The sequence below is a fragment of the Alosa sapidissima genome, chromosome 20, assembly GCF_018492685.1.
Source record: "Alosa sapidissima isolate fAloSap1 chromosome 20, fAloSap1.pri, whole genome shotgun sequence".
Classification (NCBI taxonomy): Eukaryota; Metazoa; Chordata; class Actinopteri; order Clupeiformes; family Clupeidae; genus Alosa; species Alosa sapidissima.
This window is the reverse complement of record NC_055976.1, coordinates 9888920-9901019: the sequence shown is the minus strand read 5'-3', so window position 1 is coordinate 9901019 and position 12100 is coordinate 9888920.

Here is a 12100-nt window from a genome sequence, read left to right as displayed (position 1 = left end):
GATTATAATTCATACTGTTACCCAGTTCTTTTGTGACAGGTTCTTAACAAGAGTGTAATAACCACCATCAAAAGCCCTACAAAACAATCCCCCCCCCCCCCCCCCACACCTTAGAACCCTGGCTGGCAATATTGCCCATCCAGTGTCAGCAGCCCAAAGGCTTGCTGTTGCTTCCCCTTTTGACTTATACAGTCCTGCCAAAATGACTTGTATGTAATATGTACTTGTGTATGTAATAATGATAATAACAATATTTTCTCATACTATTCAAATAATAATATCCATAATGTGTCATATTTATGCATCCTATGTTTCATACAGTTGGGGTCAAACTGACCCCAAGGAACATCAATGTACAACCCCAAAACAGAAAAAGTTGGGACATTGTGTAAAACGTGAATAAAAACAGAATGTAATAATCTACAAATCTCTTAAACTCGTATTTAGTTGCAAAAAGGACACCGACAACATATCAAATGTTGAAAATGACAAATTTGACTATTTTCTGGAAAATATATGCTAATTTTGAATTTGATACCAGCAACATGTTTCAAAAAAAGTTGGGACAGGGTAATAAAATGCTGGAAAAGTTTTGTAATGATAAAGAAAACAAAAGGAAGAATGTTTCACAACTAATTAGGGTAAATGGCAACACGATTGGGTATGAAAAAGAGCATCCCAGAGAGGCAGGGACTCTTAGAAGTAAAGATGTAGGGGTATTTATCACTCTGTGTAAACTTATGTGCACAAATTATGAAACAATGTCATTTTAATGCTTCTTAACATGAAATTGTGAAGTATTTGGGGAGTTTATCATCTACAGGACATAATATTATTAAAACATTCAGAGAATCCAGAGAAATCTTTGGAAACAAGGGAAAGAGCTGAAAAACGCATTGGATGGCCGTGGTCTTTTGGACCTCAGATGGCACTGCATCAATACCAGACTTGTTAACAGACCTGTCATTGTATGGGCTCAGGAAAACCTCTGATAACCATTGTCTATGTGCACAGTTTAATATCAATTAAAAAACTGCAGCCAACATTGTAACAGCTAAAATTGTATTGAGATATGATACAGAAAATACCACCCTCTTACCTGGGCCTGAGCTTGTTTTTAAAATGGACTGAGGTAACTTGGAAAAAAGTTCCTGTGGTTAGACCAATCAAAGTTTGCCATTCTTTTTGGAAATCATGGACTCATCTGCGCTAAAGAGGAGAGGGCCTATCCAAGTATCCAACCTATCCAACTTGTTTTAGTGCTCAGTTCGAAACCCAACATCTATGATGGTGTGGAGGAGCATTAGTGCCTACAGCATGGGCATCTTGCACATTTGGCAAAGGACAATCAATTCTGAATAATGTATACAGGTTTTGAGCAACATATATATATATATATATATATATATATATGTCTTTTCCAGGGACGACCTTGAATATTTCAGGAAAACAATGCCAAAATGAATTCTGCACATATTTAAATAGTATTTCTCCATAGAGGAAGAGTCCAGGTGCTAAGATGACCTGTCTGCAGTCCAGATTAGTCAAATTAGGTGCATAATGGAATGAAAAACATGACTAAGAATACCCCATACTGTTGAGCAACTGAAATCCTATCGGGGATTAATGGGACAAAATGTCATTCTCAAAACTGTAGCAAATGGTCTCCTCAATTCATAAACATTTACAGAATTTTGTTAAATGAAGAGGTGAAGCAGAACAGTAGTAAACATGCTCCCGTCCCAACTTTTTTTGAAACATGTTGCTGGCATTAAATTCAAAATTAACATATATTTCCATGAAATAGTCCAAATTTTCCTTTTCAACATTTGATATGTTGTCTATGTCCTTTTTGCTGCTAAATATGGGTTTACGAGACTTGCATATTATCACATTCTTTTTTTATTTGCATTTTACACAACGTCCCAACTTTTTCTGTTTTGGGGTTGTACAAAATATTTGTACAGGACATTGAAAACAAATTATTGTACAAATTTCATGCTAACTCTGTTGTACCCTTCAATTGAGAAAAAGTCATGAACATGAAGCAAAAAAATTTAAAAAAATGTTTTATGTTTTATGATGTTAAACGTTGCTTGGGGTCAAATTGACCCCAAGGATAACATGAGGATTAAGAAATGCAGGCTTCACAGCAAGAAAGTGCTGTGACTTTCAAGATTCACAAATATGTGCGCCAATACCACAAAACATGCTAACAATATTCTAAACAGCACCTAAACAAGCATGAGAATTTCTGGAAAAGCCCATTTAGTGTGATGATGTGACCAAAATTGAATGTTATGGTCACAACCATAAATGCTATGATTTGAGAGGAGTCAAGGAGGCCCATGACGAAAAGTACACCATCCCTACTGTGAAGCATGGAGGAGGTGCATCTCGGATGTTTTGTGGGTGTGTGAGCTACAAAGGCATGTGGAATTTACTCCAAATTGATGGCAAGATGAATGTATGCAGCCTGTTATCCTGAAAGGTGCGATTGGGACTTTGCAACATGACGATGATCCGAAGCCGCTTTGGGGAGATCTCGAACGTGCAGTTCATGCAAGACAACCCAAGATTTTACAGGACCTGGGGCCTTTTCGTTAAGTAGAACGGGCACCTCTACCAACTGAGAAAATAAAGGTACTCATCCACAACTATTTCAAATGACTGCAAGTCGTTATTGATACTAACGGGGGGCAATACACAGCATTAAGAATCTGAGGCCATTTGAACAGGGATCATCTCATCATATCATTATTTTCTTTATTGGTATGTTTTGTTTAATGATTGCACTACTCTGTGATGCCTTATGGTTTAATTTGAACACCATTACAATAAAATTAATGTTTTGCCTGCTCACTTAAAAGAATGATACACATTTTACAGATACTGCCAGGGTAAACAAACTTATGAGCACAACTGCATTGTCAGGGCTTAGCTTTTATATTTATAATATAGCATTGCATAATACTCTAAGGATGACTGACAAAAGAATCTGCAGGGCTATATGTGGATACTGGTTTAGGTAATTTATGAAAGTGTACCACTAGGTGGAGTAGTAACACTACACAATAATAACAGTGATGGCGTCCAGAAGAACTCTGGGGCTGTATTATCAGATGTCCATAGAGTATTTATGATCATTCCAACTTCTGTACTACCACCACAGATATGACTGACCAAGCAAACCATAATTGTTATGAAGTGTTAAAGGAATACTTGGACTCTTAAAACAAATGTGTTGAAAACAACACAACTTGCATTGTTTTTTAACATATCTCTGTGTCCACATAAGGACAACACAGTTTATGTCGTTTCCTTTTTTATTTGTTACTCAATTTGTGTTGAAAACAACAGAACGTGCATTGTTTTTTAACACATCTCTCTGTCCAGATAGGGACAACACATTTGTTTTAAGAGTGTGTAAGCTAATACCAGATGTATAACACTACAGAGGTGGAGAACTGTTTACCAGATTTACAGCTGATATTTCAATGCTGCATGGGACGCACAGTATTAAAATTCAGACTGTAATCAGTTTTAAATTGGTCTGGTGAATAGGATTTGTTTAATGACCGACAACCAAACAAGGTTCTGAGATGAGGCAACGATTACTGCATTTATTTGCATTAGACATGTGCTAATAATTGTAATTACACTCAGGAGCCTCTGGGGAAATGAAGCAAAGCTTTGCTGAAGTTCATAACCGTTTCTGAATATATGGAAGTATGTCAACACAAAGAGTAATGTTGTCACATACTTATTAAAGCCTAATGCCAGCATAATTAAATCTTTGTGAAGTGTGTGAATGCCATTAGCCTTTTTTTCTCCTGTATTTGCTTCTGTGCTTATAAGATAAAGGGTATTGCATAATACTGTATGTCAACATGTAAATGTGGTTTGTGGGAGGTAAGAGTGTGTGTGTGTGTGTGCGTGCGTGTGTGTGTTTCTCTCTGAGAGTCAGATGTTCATCTTTATGAGTACTGTAACACCCCTGACCTGTTACATAAAGATCTGCAATGGCTGAATCTCATTAGCTCTGCCAGGGTGCAGTGGGGCGGGGAAGAGTGTGTGTGTGTGTGTGTGTGTGTGTGTGAGAGTGTGAGTGTGTGTGTGTGAGCGTGTGTGTGTGCGTGTGAGTGTGTATGTGTGTGTGTGTTTGGAAAGGCCTCTGTTGCTACCTTCCTACACAGACGGGGGAATCCCCGTGTTTGCCATGGAGATAAGAGCACTGGAGGAGGGGAAGGTGGGACGGGGGTGGACAGTCTCCTTCTCTCACCTCTCTCTCAGAGTGGCCATGAGAGGTGCTCTCCCTCTCTCATCGTGCTCTTTCCTTTGTGCGTCCTTTTTACACCTAGTTCTGGTGTGATTATACGTTCTTTTCAAGTTTTACTTTTTCCTATTTTTGTCCTTCTCTCTCCTGCCCCATCCATCCTTCTTGCTCTCTCTCGTTCTCTCTCACTCTATCTCTTTATCTTCCTCCTCTCCTTTGCTTGTTTACTCTCCCCCCCCATCCCTCAGAAATTGCAGTGCTACCGGGCTTTTCCTGGAGGCTAAAAGGCATGACGTCAGGGAAGACCCTGTTACACAACCACTGCTGGGGTGGACTGATTTATTGCACACACACACACACACACTGGAGGCTCCTGGGAGAGAGGGGGTGGATGGATGGAGAGAGCAGGCAGAGGAGGAAGAGAAGGAGGGGGGCATTCCTCATTATTGCACCTGCTAAGAGAAAGGAGGATGAGGATGCGGAGGGGAAGAATCCATATAAAGTTTTAATGATCTCTGCACAATAGCTTTGAAAGTGTCTCATTGTCTCTGATGTCAGGGGCTCTCTGTTGGTGCGATGCTAGTGAGTCATGGACTTCCTGGAACTTACTGAATCTCTCGCTTATGACAGTTTTTTTCCCCTCCATCGTTATGCATAGAGCCTCTTTTAACACAGTATGCTATGCATACTGTTGCTTCTTGGTTTCGTTGGAAGGAAAAGATATTTACAAATGCTCATAAGCATCGTGCCACCTGTAAAGTCAGTACAAACATTCAGATATTAGGCCACACAAAACCTTTTATCAAAAAGGGAACTGGTTTGCTTTATCACTTTCTAGCTCTCTATTGTGGCTTATCTTGAACCGAGGACTAGCCATCTCCTCGTTAAACAACAGCTGTGCCTCTGGAGCTAATGGATTTTTATTGCCGAGTTGTCACAGTCCGAGGATCAGTGAGACTCCCAATTAGTGTGTCAGTGTGTTTGGAGCATGGCAATTACCTCTGCCAGGCCTCATGGAAGCAGAGGGCCGTGCACTTCCTCATAAGTCACAGGGTTGTTTGTGTAATTTGCACAGGAGTTGAGAGTAATGGAAGATGGAGTGTGTGTGTGTGTGTGTGTGTGTGTGTGTGTGTGGTTGTTATCAGCTCTTCTATTTTGTCTCTTTTAGCTGAAATTGCACAACTTCAAGAAGTACAGTATGAATTGTACAATGTATTAGAAGAGCTAATTACACAGTACCCGCTGAAGATTCATAGTTGAAACAGGAAGTCTAATGACCTGAATCGCTGCTTAGAGAACTAACAGTGCAGGAAACGCTCCCTATATAACATTCTAATCAATGTCTATCAATCTCCTTTTAGGGCCTTTATTAGAGAAATCCAAACAGGATGCATTCTTCAAAGCGAGCGTTTTATTAAGGATCCTTAAAATCGATGTATTTGGGTATTCAAGGTATTGCACAGGTCGAGCTCATGCAGTTGCACTGATTTGCCAGTAGAGGGTGTTGTTTGATCAGGAAACTCCTTTTCTCCGCATTGGTGAAAACACTGGATAAATTGAGTTTGTTTTCCGCAAACTTTTAGATCGTTGAGATGGCTTGAGACTCAGTTTCTCCAACTCCTACCCAACAGGCAGAATATTCAAAATGATAGATGAAGTGAGGAATAGATTAAGTAGGGTGCTCGTGCTTATCTTCTCTGACAGTTATGATATCAGGCCCACAGCTGGAACCATTCCACTTGAATTCGTATTTATCTGTCAACTATCTGCTTTTATACAGAAATTGCCAGACACAGCAACAGACTTAGAGCCAACACATGATGCTGGTCATTATTGGTGCTTACACTGGACTGCTTAACCATCTGTATCCAGCAGCTCACATTCACTGCGGATCCTTTGTTCTGTAGGTATTGCAACAGAGATAGTGGCCCTATTTATGTGAAACCCACCAAAGAGTCTTGGGTGACGCAAAAGGCATAAAGTAAGATTATTTAAACTAAATATGGGACAAGCAGATGTAGAGATGTATACATGTTCATGTACTGTATAGAAATATTTTGTTGCCTTGATGCATCTCACTGTGTGTGTAAACGTGTGCTCTGTGTTGTGCTGTCTGGTTTGGTTTGGGTGTATCACCCCTAAACTCTCCTCGTTCCTCTACAGCTGCAACTCCACTCCCACAGCCAACTTTTGGGAGTGTTGCTGCTGGGAGGATGTGGGGGCATATCATGTTCATATAGTAGATGCTACGTGTGTGTATGTGTTTGCATATGTGCGAACATGAATGTGTGTGTGTTTAATTTCAGTTGTTTTCTAATCGAAGCACTCCTTTCTCCAGGCAATTTGAGTTAAAATATTAGCCTTGCCTCTGTAACACACGGTGAGCTAAGTCAGTATAGGATTTAATGAGACGTGACTCCAGCGAGCTCCTAGTCCCTTACAAACATTACACTGCTGCATCTCAGAGCCAGCATGGAGCCACCCAACCACCACCCAAATCATATTCCTTAAAAAATCAATGATGAAATGAATGCGAGACAAAAACATCAGAAATAGCTTTTGATGTACAGTGGGGGCCTGCGTCCAACCCAGAGATGAGATGGCAACAGTGGGGGCCTGCGTCCAACCCAGAGATGAGATGGCAATTTGTTGGGTCTTAGCTGATATCTGCATAAGGGCTGCACCACAGGCCTGTCTCATCCATAATGCTGCTGAGCAGAGGAGTTGGAAGGCTATCACATATAGGTGATGATTCTGATAGGTAAAGTCACACCCTTGCACCTTTAGGGAACAGTAATTAGAACTGTACACCTTGATATGCTTTGTATATATTTTTGTTGATAAGGGAGTGCTCCAGCAGATTCTAGTGGCCATTCAAACAGAAATATGTAAATTCATTAAACAGCATTTGCTTTTGATGATGAGATTGTCATTAATCTAACATGCTTATACAAATAACATCTGAAAGAATGAAAATGTAAGAGGTGCTGTACTTGACTTAAAAGAGACATTTGATTAAAATATTTTAATAGGTAAAGGTAAAAAAATATTTTCTGTAATTCAACATCCAACAGGCTGGTGTGTGCATGGATGGCGAGGGGCCCTCTTTGGTCATTATTGTTTATTAATGTAATTTTTATTAGTCAGTCGGTCAGTGTCGGTCTGTGGGGAAGGTGGGAAGGTCTCAGCTAAAGAGAATGTAGGCGAGTTAGTCAGTGTGTCAGAATGCCGTCCTTCCACAGCACATGAGCACAGCAGACAACACACTCACACACTTACAAACACACACACACACAAACACACACACTCAAACACACACACACCACCGAGTGATACCCCAAACACACTCCACTACCCAACTGGGGGGCGAGAGCCGGGGTTTAAATGTGTCGCGACGAATCAGCACAGACAGGCCAGAACACTCAAAGGAGGGATGCGCTCTGACTGCTTATGTAACCTGTCACATGTAGGTGTGTGGGCGTGTGTGAGAGTGTGTGTGGGTGTCTCTGTGTGTGTGTGTGTGTGTGTGTGCTCCAAACAAAATGACCAGTAGCTTTTGGCAGTGGGGCTAGGTTGAAGTGTCAGGAGACATCTGGTTTAAAAGCCTCATCCCCCAAGACCTGTCGTGGACTTTTGGAAGCCTTAGTCTGACTACCCCCCCACCCCCCTCTCTCTCTCTCTCTCACTCTATGGCACCCAGTCCTCCTGCTCCTCTGTTTGTATGGATGAGTAGAGGGAGAGGGTGCACTGCCGTGCGAGCTGTGTAATGCTTTGAAAAGCACTGGATCATTACCCTCGATGTGTCCTGGCGCGTGATGCTTCTCGCGCCCAAAAAATCGTTTCCTCAAAATCTCTCCCAAACGCCTTCTTTTGGTGCTTCCCCCCTCAGGGAACGGAAGGGGTTATATAAGCATTAGGGTGGCAGAGATCCTGAACGATGATGAGGCACAGCAGCTTAGTCTGACTGACGGGTCTTGTGAGTGGAGAAAGAACGCCGTCTGATGGTGTAGCTTTAGGAGACTTTTGTAGCTTTAGGAGAGAAGAGAGGCGCTTTTCTTTGGAAGAGAATACTTAGCATTAAAGATCGTGAGTGTGAAGGAGCTAACATCTGAATCGTGTTTGTGTACTTGCGTTTTCCTTGCATCGTTTCTGAACTTCTGTCTGATGCAACTCCACTTCTCTCTTCTGTGTGTGTACGTGTGTGTGTGTGTGTGTGTGTGTGTCGCTAGACACTAGACGCCATCCCTGTCTCAGCCTTGCAGATGGCCTCATGTTCTTCGTTCTTCATTCTTTGTTTTTTGTTCTTCATTTATCATGGTTGTCTCTTTTCTTCCTGTTTTGTTTTATGCTTCTCCTCTCCTCCTTCTCCTATTCCTGTTCTCCTTCACCCCCCCCCCCTCCCCCCATCCAACCTCGCTCATCTATTCTTCCTCTCATCCGGTATCCATAGCAACCCATGCTACCAGCGCTGCGCGGGCTCCCAGGCTCTTGACTGTGACACAATGCCAGGGACCGCGGGCGCGCACCTCCCCAATAATTACCTCCACTGCCGGTAATTGGCGGTAGTCATGATGATGGTGGCGATGGCAAAGCTAAGGTCAAGTGGGTGCCGTGCTACCATCCATCTCCTTTTGCTCTTTGCATACCCGCACCCTTCCCCGCCAAACACCTCCCCCCAATCCGCAGAGAAACCAGCCACCACCCCACCACCTCCCCAAAATAGGGGTGAGAGCGTCCCCTTACCCCCCGTGCCCCACCCTGCTCCTCTCTTGGCTGCTTCACTGTGTGTGTGTGTGTGTAAGTGCGGAGCCCCACCATCTGGCGGCCTCCCAGGATCCCGGCGTTCCTGACCTTCACTCTCCTCAGGACCGCCCTGCAGCCAGCCAGAGTGGAGGCGGAGGGGGAAGCCAACACGGCCGACGACTCATCTCATCTGATCAGCTCCGCTCGGATCGCTCTCTCGCCCCGTCACTCTGTCTCTGTCCCTCGTTTCTGCTCTTCTCTTTTTTTATCGCACTCTCTGTCTCTTTTCTCTCATTCACTGTCTCTGTAGTCCTCTTTTCTGCTCTCTCCTTCCCTCACTCAGACTCCAGATTTTGCAGCTGGAAGGAGTTGCCCCTCCCTTCCTGCCTTCTAACTTCTTTCCATCCATCTTTCTTCCACTCTCTAAATGTTGACCATATGGTGCCCCAAACTCCTCTCCTCTTCCCTCTTCCTCTCACAATTATTTATCCCCCTCCTCTCTCTCTCTCTATCTCCACCTCTCAAGATCCCTCATTCATTTGCCGTCTTCCTTTCCTCTCCTTTCATTTATCCATGTCTCTCTCATTGCCTTCCTCTCTCCTATCTCTTTTATTCCCTCTCTCTCTCTCTCTGTCCCTCCCTTTCTCTCTTTAATTCATCTCCTTCGCTCACCTTGGCTGCATTCCTCTCGCCCCTTCTCTCTATTTATCTCTCTCCCCACCCTCTCCTCCTCTCTCACCGCCTCCCATAAAGCATTTCCCTGACCTTTGACAAACGCGGGGAAAATGAATATTAGAGTTCGCCCTGCCTCGGCGAGATGGATGGACAAGAGTGCCCGCGCGCGCGCACGGGCAGAGGGGAGGAAGGTTAGCGGAGTTTAGCGGGGAGCCAGGGATAAGGTCAGGGCTTAGACTCAGAGGTGGTGTTTACCGATCTGCCCCTGTTTACCGCAAGGCCATGCAGAAGGGATGTCTGCCGTGGAGCCGTCATTCACCACAGGCTCTCTGCTCTCTCTCTTCCCTCTGCTCCCTCTCTTCTCTCTCTGCTCTCTCTCTTTTCTCTGCTCTCTCTTCTATTTGCTCTCTCTCTTCTATCTGCTCTCTCTCTTCTCTCTGTCCTCTCTACATTCTCGTCTCTTTCTCTCTCTCCACTTTCTTCTCTCTTTCCTCTTCTTTCCCTTTCTCTGTTAGTTTCTTTGATATTATTCAGTGCATGCTCTCTGCTTTTCCTAAAAGCTCTTTCTATCGGTCTCTCACTATCCTTTCCCTTTCTGTGTCTCTGACGTTTTTTATCTCTCCATCCTCACACTCGTTTCTTATCTCTCCATCCTCACACTCGTTTGTCATCTCTCCATCCTCACACTCGTTCCTCATCTCTCCATCCTCACACTTGTTATCTTCCTCATAATCTTTGTTTGAGTCTCATTCTTTGTATTGTTCTATCGTTCTCCCATCATGAACTCCCAACTCGTATTGTTCTAGCTTTTCACCATATATTACTCCTTTGTCATCTTTTTGAATAACATGTTTGTATTTCGTATTTCAGTCCATTTTAGACATGAAGTGTGCATTTTAATGTCCTCTTTAAGGAGGCCAGAGATGGTCGCTCTCCAGGGTGCTGAAGCTTCTCTGTGTTTTTTAACATAGAATGAGGCAAAGAGAGGAAGGGAGGGGGAGGGAAAGCACTATATTTAACCAGCCTTCATTGTTTATTAATGAGCAGTTGTTTAGACAGACCTGGAGTGCTGTTTAATGTATGATGACAATGTCAATCTCTGGGGACTCCAAAACCGCCACCCTGCCTCTCCTCTCCTCCCCTCTCTTCTCCTCTCCTCTCCTCTCTTCTCCTCTCCTCTCCTCCCCTCTCCTCTCTTCTCCTCTCCTCCCCTCTCCTCTCTTCTTCTCTCCTCCCCTCTCATCTTTCCACACCTCTACACACTCTTTATTTGACTTATTCTTTTACATAACCGACATACACATGCACGAATAGGCTGAGCATGGCACACACACAAACACATACACACACACAGATACACTCAGACATTTCCTCTCATGTGTGACTGCTGGATGAATTGGCGAGGGAGGAAGAAGGGGGGGGGGGTTCCCTGCAGCTCCCAAATGCTGTGGAACTCCATGCCTTGGGTGAGCCAAAAAGAGGAGATCAAAATGAACTACAGTAAAGGTTCAGGCATCACTAATCTAACCACACAGCCGCCCTCAGGGTTCAGGCATCACTAATCTAACCACACAGCCGCCCTCATTAGCATTATTGTGTACCAGTCACATGGCAACCACTTTACAGTACAGCTAGCACCGCTTTCAGCTGACTTGGTTTATTCCTAGGTGTTTTGAAGTTAGAGAAAACCAATGTTATTATGAAATCCTGAAGGTCCTGATCCTGAAAGTCGTTTCTGATATCATGCCTCCTCGTTTGAACTGATTGCCCTCCTGTATTGGCTGATGGTGGGTGTTGTGTAAACTAATTGACTAAATTAGATCAGAGGAAACGATTTGGAGGCTGTCTGAAGCTGCAAGTGATTTGCACTCTCCAGGAAATCTGCCGATGAGATTATCACAAACAGACACGTCCATGAAACGAAATGTAAAGTAGGGTGCAAACATATTAGGCATATTTGAATACTGTAGAGTGCATTGTTTCAAATATTATTCATTATTCTGTTTTGGAATAAAAGATTGCATTTAAAAAAGGGTGCAGCTTAGTTTTTTGTTTAAAATAAAAAAGCAGAAATGGCTGTATTCTTTTTTCAAAATGTATTGTCGTCATCAAATAATAGTATTAGAAAATTGGACGACATTTCCAATCATTTTTGAATTTGCAATATTTATTTGACACGATATTCAGGGATTTTTGTGAATAATAAGCAAACCTCAAATTCAGCCTTAAAGCATATTCACATTAGTTGTGGATGCATTTTAAAAGAACCTAGACTAGCTACCAGCTAACCGTAGCTACTACCCAGCTTGTCTGGCACATCTCAGGTTGTCAGAATAAGTGTAAACTAAGTGTGTAAACTTTCATGTTTAATATAGGCCTAAATATTTAACAGCCTAACATGACATC